Source organism: Musca domestica, unplaced genomic scaffold (assembly GCF_030504385.1).
Source record: "Musca domestica strain aabys unplaced genomic scaffold, Musca_domestica.polishedcontigs.V.1.1 4, whole genome shotgun sequence".
Lineage (NCBI taxonomy): Eukaryota > Metazoa > Arthropoda > Insecta > Diptera > Muscidae > Musca > Musca domestica.
Genome location: NW_026712328.1, coordinates 20,914,842 through 20,932,334, shown reverse-complemented (window position 1 = coordinate 20,932,334; position 17,493 = coordinate 20,914,842). Strand labels below are relative to the sequence as shown.

Here is a 17,493-nt window from a genome sequence, read left to right as displayed (position 1 = left end):
ATTTGACAGGGGATTTGTCCAGAAATTGGTATTTGTAGTTCGTAATGGGTTCTACCTCCGGTGGCGAAACATTGTATGTATAGGACCACGTTCTGGTATAGCCCCCATATAACGGTACCCACCGATATTCGGTACATCACATTTACCCATAACATTTTTTAAAATTTGGTATTTTAGAAAATTTTATAGATGAAAATCCTTGAAGTGTAAAATTGTCTGTAGAGGTTCCCGGTTTGGTATGGTTTTTTGATAAGTTTAACTGCATTATACAAAAGGTCTTACTGGTATTTGTAGTTTAAAGTGGAGCACGCTTTAATTCAGATACTTTCATACATGGAAATGTTTCCTTTACCCTAAGGTGGAGGGTATTAAAAGTTCGGCCCAGTCGAACTTAATGTTTTTACTTGTTTAAATGACATTTTGTGTGAGTGCGTCAAAACATTTTTATTTCATCCAACTATTTCACACGAGAAGTCCGATTCAATACTCCTTCTATGTTTTCAAATATCACATATCTACACACACAAAATATAATCTTTATTAGAAATATTTAATTTGAAATAATCATACTACATACCACAAAAAAAGTTCGGGTAATACTGTACGATATGCAATACGTTCTGATATAGTGTAGGGTAAATACAATTTTGGCATATCATCGAATTTGGTCAGATCCATAGCTATGGTGCTGCAGACAATGAGCTTTTGTTTTTCGATTTGTGTTTAGCGTGGCTGTCTATAATCACGCAAGAAAAATAATCAAAAATATTTTTCTTTTGTTCATTTGTGGACTTCCCAAAATTAATACGACTGCATGCATTGTTATCGAGTAGAATATTGCACGTGCTGCAGTTTAGTCATCATGTTCCCTATAGTGTGCAATACATGATAATGAATAGCAATATCTTAGACTTGGGTTTCTTGGACTTTATATTCGAGACCTCATATTGTTATCAGATGTATGTACATATTATTGAAAATTCACCACCTTAGTAAAGTATATTTCTAGTAGCGGATAGAAGCATGTAGTGCCTCCGCAATGTCGTTTTAATTCAACTTTTAGGCTTGGTTCCTTTGAATCAGATATATTGTATTTTTCTGCTGGCATTATTTTCATTGAACAACCCACACAACTGGTTATTCCACGAACAAAAAAACTTTGTTCCGTTGGCTTCTTTTGTTTTTTGTTTCGACACAAACTTTAAAATTCAAGACATATTTTCATTTGAATGTCGGTTCAATTGTCCACCGCAGACTATACACGACCATTTATTTCATTTTCAGTATTGAAAATTAAGCAATTCAAACGTAATTTAACAACACTTTCGATTGATAAATTTTATTCGAGGCTTGCATATACACGAGGCAGCCAATTCCATATCCATTCCATTCGTAATGGAATTGATATATTCTGGGTAATTGGCTGCCATGTTGTTGCTTTTCTTTGTTTGGAAATTTCTGCTTTACGAACGTCTGTTTGGTTTTGAATTCAAATATGTCTTATTGTGGATATGCTCATATTTATGTTGCTTCAATGATTTGTCTTTTTTGAGAATGGCTCAGAGTTCAATAAACGTTGTATACTTCTGGGTGTATATATGAACACGTTTATATGTAAATAAAGCCTTTTTCCCCGGAACAAGCAATGTCGTACTATGATCAATTTTAGTGCTACATTAGAAAGGGCAATAATTATCTGCAAATGTGGGAATATCATTCGTAGATATTTTTGATCGCACTTAAATATATTTACTAACGCGTTGTCTTTACAATGTGTTTTGTGATTTAAAAATTGTATACAATGTTCCAAGCTATTCACAAATACAGACTTATTGACGGGGGAGTATGCATCGGATTAGAGTTTAGGACAGAGTAGAAACATACCGCATTAGATCGTCATCGAATAATATTAAACTAAGAGTTTGTGGGAAAATAACTCAGCACAGCTTTTGTGGAAAAAAAAACTTCTCGGGTGGGGGAAATATAGTTCTGGCTTTCACATTCAGATATAATAAAATACAATCAGTTTGTGAAAAAATCTCCATTAATGCTTCATTTAAGAATTATGACGTCAAAAACAAAAATATTCTTCAAATTTTACTCACCAAAAAAAAGAAAACTCTATTTTGATTTATACCAAAAAATTATTTGCAAAATGTTCCAAAAGAAAATAAAAAATATTCCCCATTTTCTTTGATAATTTTTTCTTGTTTTTTTTTTCGAGTTGAAGCCTGAACTTGTCACAAAATTCCATTTTAGCGGAAGCTGTTACAATTAGAAATATTCTGCAAACAATGTCATTACAGATCTTAGAGCAAACCATATATCTAGGTACAATAGTTTTTTTTATAAAAATTACATTCAAAATGTACATACTAAAATGAAAATTCGTTCGTTAGCTGGCTCGAGACAGAACATTTGTTCCATAAGCCGAGTTTAGAAAAGATTTCCAGGCGCGTAGGTCTTGTGCGCAGTTTTTCCAATTTGAGAGACCATGTTCCGATATATTGTCTTCTACTTGGTCTTTCAATCTAATTCTTGGCCTTCCCCTTCTGCGTGAACCATCAGTAAGCTCATAAGGTAGCTGGGGCATCCTCATCCATTCGCACTACATGACCTAGCCACCGTAGTCGCTGCAGCTCGATACGATTGACTATGTCGATGTCCGAGTATAGATGGTATAGCTCGTGGTTCATTCGACGTCGATATTCACCGTCGATGCAGGTCGGCCCGTAGATCTTTCCGAGATTTTTTCTCTCAAACATTCCAAGCGCTGCCTCATCTGCTTGCGCGAACACCCATGCTTCAGATCCAGATCCAGCACGGGTAGTATCAGTGTCTTGTAGAGTGTGAGTTTGGTCTGGCGAGATGTGGCCTTGTTTCTGAACTGCTTACAATGACCATAGTAGCATCTATTGGCCAACACTACCCTTCTCCGAATCTCAAAACTGATGTCATTTGTTTTGTTTATGGTGGTACCCGGGTAGATAAAGTCACTGACTACCTCAAAACTGTAGTTTTCAAGTTCTACAGTTGGTCCGAGTCTACTGGACGTCTTGCGCGTTGATACCATCAGCTTGGTCTTCTCGCCATTTACTGCCAGACCCACTTTGGCAGACTCCTTCTCAATTTGTTCAAAGGTGGCTGTTACCGCTCTCAATGTTCGACGCATTATGTCGATGTCATCGGCGTAGGCGAGCAACATGTGTTGTTTGGTGAACAGAGTGTCATTTCTGTTCACCTTTGCATCTCGTATGACCTTTTCCAGCAGGATGTTAAATAGGTTACACGAGAGGCTGTCACATTGTCTGAACCCTCGTTCGGTATTGAAGGGCTCCGAGAGGTCCTTTCCGACTCTAACTGCTGACCTTGTGCCACTTAAAGTTATCCTGCATAGCCTTATTAATTTTGCAGGAATGCCGAACGAAGACATGGCTTTAAACACCTCTGAGCGGATAGGGCTGTCAAATGCGGCTTTATAGTCGACGAAGAGGTAGAATGTGTCGATATGTTTTTCTTGGATCTTTTCCAGGATTTGGCTAAGAGTGAAAATCTGGTCTATGGTGGATTTGCCAGGTCTGAAGCCGCATTGGTATGGTCCAATAATGTCATTGACCATTGGCTTCAGTCGTTCACACAACACGCTGGAAAACACTTTATACGCGATGGGAAGGAGACTGATTCCTCTATAGTTCCTCTATATCGTCTTGTCTCCTTTTTTGTGAACGGGACACAGGATGCTGAGGTTCCAATCGTTGGGCATACATTCCTCTAGCCAACTGATGCATGTTCCTAATCAGCTTTTGACCACCGGTCTTGAATAGTTCGGCTGGCAAACCATCGGCACCTGCTGCTTTGTTATTCTTCAGCCGATTGATTACTATTCTATATACCGTCATCTCTTATTGGTTCTGGGGTATCTTCTTCACCGTCATTATTTGATACCAGAAGCTTTGCAAAATGCTCCTTCCAGATCCTCAGCACGCTATCTGCATCTGTCACCAGATTTCCTTCTTCATCTCTACAGGAGGATGTGCCTGCACCAAAGCCTTCGGTTTGGTGTTTTTCTCGTTGGTAAAATTTCCGGACTTCATTCTGACTCCTGTACATCTCGATTTGCTCGCGCTCACGTTTTTCTTGTTCTTTCTTCTTTTTTCTGAAAATACGTTTCTCCTCCCTCCTTTTTTCCCGATAATTCTCTCTTGCATTACGTGTTGCTACTGTCTGCAGGGTTGCTCTATACGCTGTGTTTTTCTCGTCAGTAGCATTACGACACTCCTTATCCTGAAAATTATGTCGTTGGTATTATGTCTTTGTGCATTTATTTGTAAATGGTGAAGTAAGCGTGTTTTTTTTTTTTGTGAACGGAATGCAGGTCGCATTTTTTATCCGATTGAGATGAAATTTTCCAAGCAATATTTGTTTGGTGCAAGGAGAACCCTATTGAAATTGGTGAGAATTGGTTCAAATATAGATATAGCTCCGATATATATCTTCAATTGATTTCGGGTAAATTGTGCAACAAATGGCTAAAATCAGTCCAAATGCTATAGCTAAAGCTATAGCTCCCATATATATTTTTCATCCGATTTGAAGTTTAAAATCCCTCACAACAGATACTGCTCGAAAATACCTCTGCCAAATTGTATAGAGTTTGTTTCAGATTTTATATATTTTCAATATACCTTTTCTCAACCGTTATTTACCATTTAGTGAAACTCGGTGAGGTATATATATTGCTATAATAAATAATTTTTAATATAATCATTATCGAATTCATATCATGCACAATACAGGTTGAGATAAAAATCTGCAACAAAATCAAACGCCGTAATTTTTATTATTATTATTTATTTTTTTTTTTTTGATTTTATTGAATGAAAGCAAAAAATGTCGGAAATAGCATCAAATTTTAGAATAAGTTTGGATTTGTTTGAATTGGTCATCTTTGGCACGAACTATGGCCTTCAAACGCCAATGAAACCGTCACACGCTGACCGAATGTTGATCTGCGGTATTTTGGCCCATTCCAGGCGAACCGCTTACTTGAGGTGATCGACATTTTTAGTGCCAACTTGATTTCCAAAATACTCCAGACACAATAGTCAAACGCATTGGTATCCGGAGATTATGGTGGCCATTGTGCGATGGAAATGAAGCGAGGAACCTCATTTTGTAACCATACTTGGGTGGTGCGTGCTGAGTGCTATGGTGCTGAGTCCGTTGGAATATTGAAGGTCTGCGGTCAAAATGTCTGCTTGCCCAAGGCTTTAATACACTCTCCAAAAAATCTTTCGCGATAATATTCGGCAGTTATACGAGCGGAAAGCCACCATCGGCTGTTATGGGGCCCCACACCATCACCATTGCCGGCGCTTGAGTTCTGGTGGCCAAACGAAGGTGCACATTTTCAGCTGACCTCTTTGGCAAGTAAACACGATAATTTTCTTTGTTTACAAACTGCTGGACAACGAATGTTTTCTCATCGGAGAAAACCAAATTCGGTAGTTCACCATTTTCGGCCAAGCGAAGCAACTCTTTAGCTCTTTTGGGTCTACTTTCTTTCTGTTGCAGTGTAAGTTCATGCACTTTTTGGAATTCAATCGCTTTACCCCCATTTTTCAATATTTGCCGAATGGAATAATGCGATATGTTCAGCTCACAAGCCATTTTTCGACCACTGCGACGCGGGTTTCGATCAAGTCGCTTCTTTACTTTTCGAACCATTCCTGCTGATGTTGCTGTTCTCTTCCGTCCACTTCCCTGATGTCGGGCTACGCCACCAGTATCACGGTAACGAACGATGGTACGAGACACAAAAGATTTATTTCCTTTTAAATGCTGGAGTGCCCTAACTATAGCCACTTGTGGTTTTCCAGCCAAATATAAAGAAATCACACTATCACGGTTGAATTCCATCACGAATAACTTTTTTCTGGAAAATTCTCAACAAAATGCTTTTGTACGCTTGTAAACAATATAATGAGCTTTCCCTGGAATAATTTTAACAGCTGTCGGACGAGTGGCTGGGATATAACAGCAGTCTGAAATTGGTTGCAGTTGTTTCATCTTGTATTCTCCATCAACTGGCGATGAGTATGAAACATACAAATACTAAAATCTTTTTCAGCATTGGGTTAACATTGTATTCTAGGAGTTTAGTCAATCATTCTTAAATGTGCTAAGTGTTATGAACCTAAAAAGAATTCACAAGAAGGCGACGAATTCCATTGTAGATTACATAAAAAGTTTATAACTTGACTATCGAATAGGTCAAAATCTATACATGCATTTCCATTAGTCTTATAAAATCATTGGGTCATTGTAGGATATTTAACTCTCTAAATCGCATTTTTTTCATCATAATAAATTAAGTGGCAGTAGCCACTAGATTATAGTTAACAAGTGTAATTTTTGGCATCCGGTCACACAATATACACCTTTTGCTTTCATACCTATTCGAATACATCAACATAAAGCTTTTTACTAAAGATCGCCATCCAATCCATAATGCGCTCTTTCAACCTGTTCGTCATGTCTTTCTAAGGGATTGTTCTGTTTTTCTTCTTGCAATAACTGCGCAATTATGCTTTTCAAAAAGGTATTAAATCGAAATGTTCACTTAGCACGAAATTGTACAATACGCTGCATCAGAAAATCATTGTTTGCAAAATTGAAATTGGCAATAACGTTTAAGTAAAACTACATTAAAGTTCGCCTCTCTATGCTGCCTGTTTTTTTTTATACCCTACACCACAAGGTGGTCAGGGTATTATGTCTTTGTGCATTTGTTTGTAACAGCCAAAAGGAAACGAGATAGACCCATAGTTCCTTTTGATGATCTGCATAGAATCACATTCTGAGTCGATTTATGCATGTCCGTCCGTCCGTCTGTCCGTCCGTCCGTCCGTCTGTCCGTCCGTCCGTCCGTCCGTCTGTCCATGTATTTTTGTAAACAAAGTACAGGTCGCATTTATTGCCCGATCCAGATGAAAATTTGCACAGATCATTTGTTCGGCCCAAGGACGAACCCTATTGAAATTGGGGATAATCGGTCAAAATTTAGATATAGCTCCCATATATATCTTCGTCCGATTTGCCTTTTATTGTGCACCAAACGTGTAATATTAGCCTGAATAGTATGGAATTTTGCACAAATCATTTGTTAGGCCCAAGGACGAACCCTATTGAAATTGGAGATAATCAATCAAAATTTAGATATAGCTCCCATATATATCTTCGTCCGATTTGCCTTTTATTGTGCACCAAACGTGTAAAATCAGTCCGAATAGTATGGAATTTTGCACAAATTATTTGTTTGGCCCAAGGACGAACCCTATTGAAATTGGAGATAATCGGTCAAAATTTAGATATAGCTCCCATATATATCTTCGTCCGATTTGCCTTTTATTGTGCACCAAACGTGTAAAATCAGTCCGAATAGTATGGAATTTCGCATTTACGATCAGATTGGACCTCAAAATAAGTATGCCAAATTTGATCGAAATCGGTTCAGATATAGCTATAGCTCCCATATATATTGTTCATCCGATTTGTTATTTTTGTCCTCCGCAGCCGTAATATGCACTCTGTAACAACAATATTTAAATAAATTTATCAAATACAGCTCAGAAATACATTTGCTAAATTTTATCGAGATCGGTTCAGATTTGGATATAGCTCCCACATATAACTTCGTCCGATTTACATTGGATTGTGCACCAAACGTCTAATATTTGCCCAAATTGGATGAAATTTGGCACTTACAACCGAATTGAGTCTAGAAGCTAGTATGTCAAATTTAGTGAAGATCGGTTCAGATATAGCTATAGCTCCCATATATACTGTTCATCCGATTTGTTATATTTGTTACCCACAGCCGTAATATGCACCCCGTAACAACGATATTCAGGGAAATATATCAAATAGAGCTCAGAAATATCTTATTTTATCGAGATCGGTTCCGATTTGGATATAGCTCCCATATATATTTTTATCTGATTTCAGATTAATTGTGCACCAAATGGGCAATACAACTCTGAATTTAAAAGATACAAATGCTTCGGCATATTTAGTTCTTTGAACTTTAAATTATAATAATAATCATAGCGTGTATGATTGAATTCTCCCATAAAAACTTTTAATTGTTATGCGCAGCTCAACTAACTTAGCAAAGTGGTGTAGGGTATTATAAAGTCGGCCCCGCCCGACTTTAAGATTTTCTTTACTGGTTTTTTTTTGTTGTTGCCAATTTGGGTTTGTCTTATGGAAAACGCCATTATGCAAGTCTTTGTCTTCCGATGAGTGTCATAATCATAGGGACAAGTCTGAAGTTTTGTGATCAATTTTTGTGATACTTCGATCAATTTTATTTTTAGGCGTTTTTGTTGTGGCTTTAAAATGTAAATGTTGTAGGAACCTCCAAATTACACAAATGGTCAAAATTATATGTTATGCCAACACGAACATGAAACTTATTAATTTTCCATCATTGATGTTTTTGTTTTGTTTTCCAGGCAACAAAATTTGGTGCAGAGATGCAAAAATACGGCAGATGTTTGGTAATCGATGTAATCAATTGGAGGATAATTTAATGCATGAATGGAATTTTTTGAAGAATATTCACTTAATAGACTGCGAAAAGTAATCAACCAAATTTAATTTAGATTCAATATAGTCTGTTAATAAATTTTATAATTTTTCAGATGATGGTTGATGCTGAATACGAGGATTAATAATACAGGAAACGAAGCTGTCCACATGCCATAGATAGATGATATTTCCTATCCCCTTTTTGAGAAATCAATTATTATATTATTATCATACTTACGCATTTTTATTATAATTATGAAGATCTCCATATTTAAGATGTGAGATTGAAACTTTGCCCAAACTTCCATATTTCTGGAATAATTGATATTACATTTAGTGACAATTAAAACACTTTTTTTGTTTTTGTTTTTAAATAGGAAGTTTGTCTAAAAGTATTAATGAAGCGAATAATTTACAATAAAGATATAAATAATGTTTGAACAGAAATTTGTTGATAATTTCCAAAAGCTAATAGAGACAAGTAAATTCGATAGGGCCGATAGTTAAATACCCTTCACCATTTTTAAGGAATTTGCAAATATGATGAAAAATACTTAAAAAATATAGGAAGTTACAGTTATATTTGGGTCTATACAAAGACGTGTATTTTCATAAGCACTTTTGTCGTAGGTCATAACACAATTCAAATATGAAACTTGAAACATATTCGGGGAATAATCTCGCAAAACAATCAAAATTCTGAATATTGGGATATACCGTCACGTGGAGACTACATGAAAACGTAGACCTGTACTATTGTGAACATGGAACACCAACTAAGAAATAATTCGGTTGTAAAGTATGCCTAAAATCAAGCAAATACGCGTTGTTGGTTGGTTCCGTTATTTGGGGTCTATACGACAACTAGGACCTTCATGGGCAATTCTTCGCAAGGATGTTTGCACTCGATTTACAGAATTCCCCCGTCGAAAAATTTTGACTAAAACTACGAAAGTTTTTATATATTTTACAAGCGTAGGAAAGTATTTTGTTGAGAATTTTCCAGGAAAAAAGTTGTTCGTGATGGAATTCAAGCGTGATAGTGTGATTTCTTTACATCTGGCTGGAAAACCACAAGTGGCTATCGTTAGAGAACTCCAACATTTAAATGTGAATAAATCTTTTGTGTCTCGTACCATCGCTCGTTACCGTGATACTGGTAGCGTAGCCCGGCGTCAAGGAATTGGTGCGAAGAAAACAGCAACATCAGCAGAAATGGTTCGAAAAGTAAAGAAGCGACTTGATCGAAACCAGCGTAGAAGTGGCCAAAAATGGCTCGTGAGCTAAACATATCACAATATTGAGCTCTCGGTAAAGCCACTGAAATTCCAAAAAATGAAAGAACATACACTGCAACAGAAAGAAAATAAACTCAAAAGAGCTAAAGAGTTGCTTCGGTTGGCCGAAAGTTGTGAACTGCTGAATTTAGATGAGAGAACATTCGTTGTCCAGCAGTTTGTAAACCAACAAAATGATCGGGTTTCTGTACTTGCCAAAGAGGTCAGCTGGAAATCTGCACCTTCGGTTGGCCACCAGAACTCAAGCGCCGGCCATTGTGATGGTGTAGGCCGCCATAAAAGCCGGTAGTCGTATTAAGCGACCGCTCGTATTAATCGAGCGTGGCATCAGAATAAATGCCGAATATCTTCGCGAAAATATGCTGAGGGCTGTATTAGAGCCATGGGCACGCAAACATTTTGGCCGCAGACTTTGGACATACCAACATAACTCAGCACCATCGCACTCAGCACGGGGCACCCAAGAATGGTTATAAAATGAGGTTCCTAGCTTCATTTCCAGCGTACAATGGCCACCAAAATCTCTGGTTACCAATCCGTTAAACTATTGTGTCTGGAGTATTTTGAAAAGCAAGGTTGACACAAAAAAATACCAAAGTGTCGATCACCTCAAGCAAGCGCTTCGCTGGAAATGGGCCAAAATACCACAGAGCAACATTCGGGCAGCGTGTGATTTCATTGGCCGTTTGAAGGCCATAATTCGTGCCAAAGGTGACCAATTCGAACAAATCTTTATCTTCATCTTTATCTTCATTTATTGCTTGCATTCAAAAAAAAGATATTGCTGCTATATATATCTTCGTCTGATTTGCCTTTTATTGCGCACCAATTATATAATAATGGATATAGCTCCATATACCTTTACTCGGTTTGAAGTTTACCAAATGGTTAATATAGGTCGGAATTGAATGGATTTTGGCATACAAAGTTACTCAGCCTGGACGAAAGTGAGGAAATGAAAGTGGTGAAAGTGGTCCCATACATATGTTTCATCCGATTCCATATTTGAGTCCCTCACATCCATAAAATATACTCCACAACACAGATATTTTGTCCCAACTATCAGATACAGCATAGAAATACATCTGTTATAATTTATAGAGATCAGTTCAGATTCCGATATAGCTGCCATACATATCTTCATCCGATTTCATTTTGCCAACAAATGATAATATCAGTTCAAATAAGTAGGATTTTTATGAATATCGGTTTAGTCCGTCAAATTTATAGGAGTCCGATAAAGAGGAGGTTATACTTCCAAATATTAGTTCCTTTAGCTTATAAAAAACGATCATAAATTATGCATAAAAAAGTTATTTGTTATGTTTGTTATACTTAACATACAAATTGGTGTAGGGTATCATAAAGTCGTCCCGCCCGACTTTGAGTCTTTCTTTACTGGTTTTAATTCGAAAAATACCAAGTTTCCCTTCAATCATAAATACCTGAAATTGGAACTTCTGACCTCCACATTGACGCTGATTTGAATTTTGGAACAGTGTTTAGTGAAAACTTTAGAACGATAGTCCATGTTGATTTGTAATCACGCTACAGGTCGCAATTATGGGCCGATCCTCACGAAATTGAAAATGTAGGTGGGGTTGGGGTCAGAATAGAAGCATACTGTTTTTGGAGATGATCGCAAAATATTTAGGGGTTGAAGTGGATCAAAACATTTTTCTGATTTTGCATCTGTAAAAGGAACCACAGCAACTAGTGTGTAAATATTGACCAAATGCCTCTGTTCCGATTTCATATTTGAGTCCCTCACATCCATAAAATATACTCCACAACACAGATATTTTGTCCCAACTAGCAGATACAGCATAGAAATACATCTGTTATAATTTATAGAGATCAGTTCAGATTCCGATATAACTGCCATACATATCTTCATCCGATTTCATTTTGCCAACAAATGATAATATCAGTTCAAATAAGTAGGATTTTTATGAATATCGGTGTAGTCCGTCAAATTTATAGGAGTCCGATAAGGAGGAGGTTATACTTCCAAATATTAGTTCCTTTAGCTTATAAAAACGATCATAAATTATGCATAAAAAAGTTATTTGTTATGTTTGTTATACTTAACATACAAATTGTTGTAGGGTATCATAAAGTCGTCCCGTCCGACTTTGAGTCTTTCATTACTGGTTTTAATTCGAAAAATATCAAGTTTTCCCTTCAATCATAAATACCTGAAATTGGAACTTTTGACCTCCACATTGACGTTGATTTGAATTTTGAGGTGTATATTTTGTAATATTTTTTCCACTTACAACACAGGTTGGGGTTATTATAAACAGATTGCAATTATGGTCCGATCCTCACGAACATTTTCATAAGGGTAGGGTTAGATTCAAAAGTGCTAGGCCTATTGTTTTCAAAGATGTCCGCAGTATATTTAGGGGTTAAAATGGACCAACAACTAAAAATGTTCCTGATTTTTCAGTCGTTATAAAGGTCACAAATAGAAACTAATGGAGACGAAATTACGCATGAAGTTAGAGTTAAGGACAGCGGGTAGGGTGGACCATTACTTTTGTGTGGAAAATTACCAACATTACTTATAGGCGATATCCGAAACACACATAAGGTGAACTTCTGGCTTTTTTTATTGATTTCGTTGGCGAATATGGCCAAATATCGTAGATATGCATATCATATAGATGAGTCTAAATTTGGAGATACAGAGGGGCCTCTTACTTTCGCAAAATATTTAGGGCTTCAAATGAACCAAAAGCAGAAAAAATTCCTGATTACACAATTGAAGCCAATCGACACGTCTGAGAAGAGAGCTGAGGACAGAGAAGAAGTGAAGCCTTTTGGATTACCATTGGAGTATATTTAGCTGTAAAATGGACCACACAACTAAAAGCACGACGGTGTGCGTAAATATTAGGCAAATGTCCCTAGTGACATAATTTCAAAAGCGAAATCTTTCAAAATGGATTTGGACATAAGGGGGCTTCTAACATATTGTATTGTTGTAGGATATCACATGGTCGGCCCCGCACGGCTATAGCCTGTACTTACTTGTTTAAGCTAATTATGTTGACGAATAGTAGACAAGCAAACATATGGATGATTCTAAATTTGGAGATACAGAGAACAGAAAAAATTTCCAGATCACACAATTGAAACCAATCGACACGGATTTTTGGCTGAGAAGAGAGTTAAGGACAGGGAAAAGGAACCACAGCTGTAAAAGGAACCACAGCAACTAGTGGGTAAATATTGACCAAATGCCTCTGTTCCAAAAGCTAAGGGTAATATCTGGACAAAGCTCTATGAAATAATTTCTAAAGTGAAATCTTCCAAAATGGATTTGGACATAAGGGAGCTTCTAACATATTATAGTGTTGTAGGGTATCACAACTCTTAATTTTTTCTATCAAGATTGAATTAACTTTGTATGTAGTTCAACACACCCTTGTCAATGCAAACAACATGTTGTTCGTGTAATTTTTAATTGTGACACGAAAGTCAAGTAGAGGGAAAAACGACAAAATCGACAATTGACCACTAAAGTGCAACACATCATGAATTTCATTACATGGACCTCAATTTACCTCTTTTGCAAAGGCACTTTAAATAATTAATGACAAATAAAAGTCTGCGAACAAGAGAATGAAGACCGTTCGACAATAAACTGACCACATTTTCTGAAGCAGCATCAGTCGTTGACGTATAGAGTAGGACAATGGTGCAAACTTTTGATGGAGCGATATCTGGAAGAACACGTATTTGTGTGTCATCTTTCTGTCATGCAACTACTGTGCCCCTTGGGCTTCACCTGATTGATGTCTTGCATGGCTGCAAGATGAAAAAATCCGCATCCCTATGTTTTGGGAAGGCGACATCAACGGAGCAATTTATGAAATGACTTTACAATGATATAATTGCAATATAATTATCATAAGTGTAGTCGAAGTTTATCTTAATTTATTAATGAGACTTAATCAGATGCAATATCCTGTTTGCCGTGCAACTTGAAGTACAGACTTGCATGACGTGTTTAGGTATGGAAAAATTTTAAATTTTAATGTTTAAGCTCCTGGGCGAACAAGAACAGTAATGGAGTGAGGTTGTATAAAGCATTATATATGGATATGGAAAATTATAATAGAACAAACATAATATGTATTATCGATTCACGATTAAAGATTTTTTTCTTGTGATAATGGCCGAATTTATCAGCATAGTGTCACTTATAATTTAAAATCAAACAGGATGTCGCATTTGTGAATCAATTGTCAATAAATAGTATGGAGTTCTGAGGCCCAGCCAAGTGCGATATGAAAAAAAAAAATATTTTTTTAAAAAATGTCAATAAATTCTTAAGTATTTCAATTGGCATTGATAGGAATCCAAATTCCAAAATGTTCGACGAACTGTTCATTTTTCAAAAAGTTGTCTTTTCTCTTAAAAGTTTTCCAAATATTTATTTCCTCCGAAACTTTCGTGGTCGATTACTGATACATTGCAATTGATCTCTCTCGGAGAGATTCTTTAAAAATATATATAAAAAATAATAATTAAGAAACAAGAAAACATTTATAATCATTTGGGAATAATTTCAATAGCATCTTGGCAAATCTCAATAAAAGAATCAGACTTAGATCAGATGAGAACATCAGTTCACTCCGTATAGATCCAAGAAGAATTTACTTTTTGACTATTCTAAAATGGGAAATAATTCTCATATTCTAACATATTAAAATTGGTTAATATAGAATAAAGATTAGATACAAAAACAAGTAAACAAGCTGTAAGTCAGGCCGGGCCGAACTTTGAACACCATACACCATTTGGACCGATTTTGGCAATTTTCAAAAAATGAAATCCGTTAAAAATTCTGTTAAAATCATAAAAATAGCGAATGTATCCGTAATATTAGGGTATATACGACGACGTAGACCTGCATCGGCAACTTTTGTCATAAACCATTACAATATTCAAATGGGAAACTTGAAAAAAAAAATCGGTGAATAATATAGCTAAAATCATCAATATAGGGAGGTACTAATTTTTATGGGGGCTATACCAAAATGTGGACCTGCACAGACAATTTTTTGTCTTAGGCTACAATATCCATTACGAACTTCAAATACAAAATTTGAAATAATTCCGGGGAATAATGTCGCTAAAATCATCAAAAAACAAATATCGAGAAGTACCGTTATATGGGGGCTCTTCGAAAACGTGGACCTGCGCAGACAATCTACTGCCACATGCTGTATCCATTACAAACTTCAAATACCAAATTTATTCACCAAAATATCGAAAATAGGAAAGTACCATTGTATGTGGGTTATACCAAAGCATAGGACCATGCCCAATTTCAATAACAAATGTCCTGCAGACATAATATACATTTGAGTACAATTTTATCAACCTACTTCATTTCGTTCGGACACTAGAGTGATCTCCACAGACAGAAAATAACCAGTTGTGGTTATTTCAGAGCTAACATTAAGTTGTTTTTAAACCTTTTAAACTTTTAAACAAAAGCCAAATTTTTTAACAATTTTATCGTCCGATTTGCCTTTTATTGTGCACCAAACGTGTAATATCAGCCCGAATGGTAAGGAATTTTGCACATACAACCAAATTAGGACTGAAAATAAGTATGCCAAATTTAATCGGAATCGGTTCAGATATAGCTAAAGCTCCCATATATATTGTTCATCCGAGTTGTTATTTTAGTCCTCCGCAGCCGTAATATGCACTCTGTAACAACAATATTTAGGGAAATATATCAAATACAGCTCAGAAATATATTTGCTAAATTTTATCAAGATCGGTTCCGATTTGGATATAGCTCCCATATATAACTTTGTCCGATTTAATTTTTATTGTGCACCAAACGTCTAATATTTTTCCAAGGGATTAAATTTGGTACATACGACCGAATTGAATCTAGAAGCTAGTATGTCATATTTGGTGAAGATCGGTTCAGATATAGCTATAGCTCCCATATATATTGTTCACCCGAATTGTTGTATTTGTTACCCACAGTCGGAATATGTACCCCGTAACAACGATACTCAGGGAAAAATATCAAATGCAGATCAGATATATCTTTGCCGAATTTGATCGAGACCGGTTCATACTTGGATATAGCTCCCATATATATCTTTATATGATTTCAAATTAATTTTGCACCAAATGGGCAATACAAGTCCGAATTTAAAAGGTACAAATGCTTCGGCATATTTAGTCTTTTGAACTTTAAATTATATTTATAATCATAGCGTGTACGATCGAATTCTCCCATAAAAAATTTTAATTGTTATGTGGAGCTCTACTAGGTACTGAAGGAGTGGGTCAATATTGTTTACTTCGCATCTGACCTAAGTCTGATATAAATATTGCTAAGTGCAAGGTCAGAGTATACTGACTACATTTTAAAAATTGTAACTTTGGACATTTTTGGGGAATATACCAGAAAGAGTGGACTGATTTATTCCATTAACGCACTTCAATATACACTGATGAAAATATTTGGTTGTGTATATATAATATTATCACATAAAAGTTATGTCAACTGCAAGATATTATAAATTTTTTGATTACTTCTACTTTAGACTGTTTACACAAATCATTTTAGTGTAAAATTAACATAAAGAAACAATAGGAGTATATCAAAAGCATCAGGTCCATTCAGAGTAGAAGTTTTAATACCTACACTTCATAAATTGTCATTGAGTTTTGCGAAATTCAAAAATTTGTGTTAGTCATGCAAACATCATTAAACTTGGCACCAAAATAAGACATTCCGACTCAATGAGACAATCTTAAATTACAATCCAAGTAACTCAGCATGCCAGTCCGACAACGGTGTCAGTTTTGTTTATTTTGTTGTAAATTGAAACTGTTGTTTCCTGTGTAGCTTTGCCAACAAATATATTGTTTTTTTTTTTAATTTATAGGAGTTTATGCTGATTGAAAATTATATGCCTTAAAACAAGTTACAAGGATATAGAAAGGTATAAATATTCTGTTTAGTTGTAAAATTATTTGAGAAACCAGAAAAATAAACCTTTTTAAATGGGAAATTTTGAAAACAAAATGTTCGATCGTGTAGAATTTTTATGCTATACAAAACTTTCTACCCTTAAAAAACTCGAAATTCAAAATTACAAAGTCGTTGAAAACTTAAAAAAAAAATAATCAGGGCGTAACACTTTGCTTCGCACATGATAAAAACTGACTACATACAAAAGTCGCATATATGTATGCTTGAATTAGGTGAATAGATTAAATTTTACACCAATTTAGTTTGTGTACATATTTTATGTTCTAGAACTAAATTATGGCATCGAATATTTAGATGTTATTGACAATTTATGTATAGTTTTAACATATTTCATTTTTAAATTTGCTGGTGGTTTACTACATCTACATCTTTTTACCAAAATCTAAATGTACTTTCATCGCATTGGATATAAGAATGCATTTGTCAACAACCTTAAATTTTTTTCACCTGTATTTTTTACTTAAAAAAAGACAACAAATAACATCAGTGGTGAAGGTCATGAAAAATATCAGCAACCAAATATTATTCAATAAAATTATGATCCATAAAAATATTATGAAA

General features: G+C 35.6%; 1 long non-coding RNA gene across 2 annotated transcripts in view; it reads left to right on the top strand.

Annotated features, from left to right (window-relative positions):
• LOC109611808 (uncharacterized) overlaps positions 1-9,039 on the top strand; it is a 34,673-nt gene extending 25,634 nt beyond the window's left edge. For both annotated transcript variants that reach the window (XR_009343046.1, XR_009343047.1), the window contains exons 2-3: positions 8,517-8,643; positions 8,706-9,039. This is a non-coding gene — a long non-coding RNA (uncharacterized LOC109611808). The remainder of the gene's footprint in view (positions 1-8,516; positions 8,644-8,705) is intronic.
• The last annotated feature ends 8,454 nt before the right edge of the window (positions 9,040-17,493 follow it).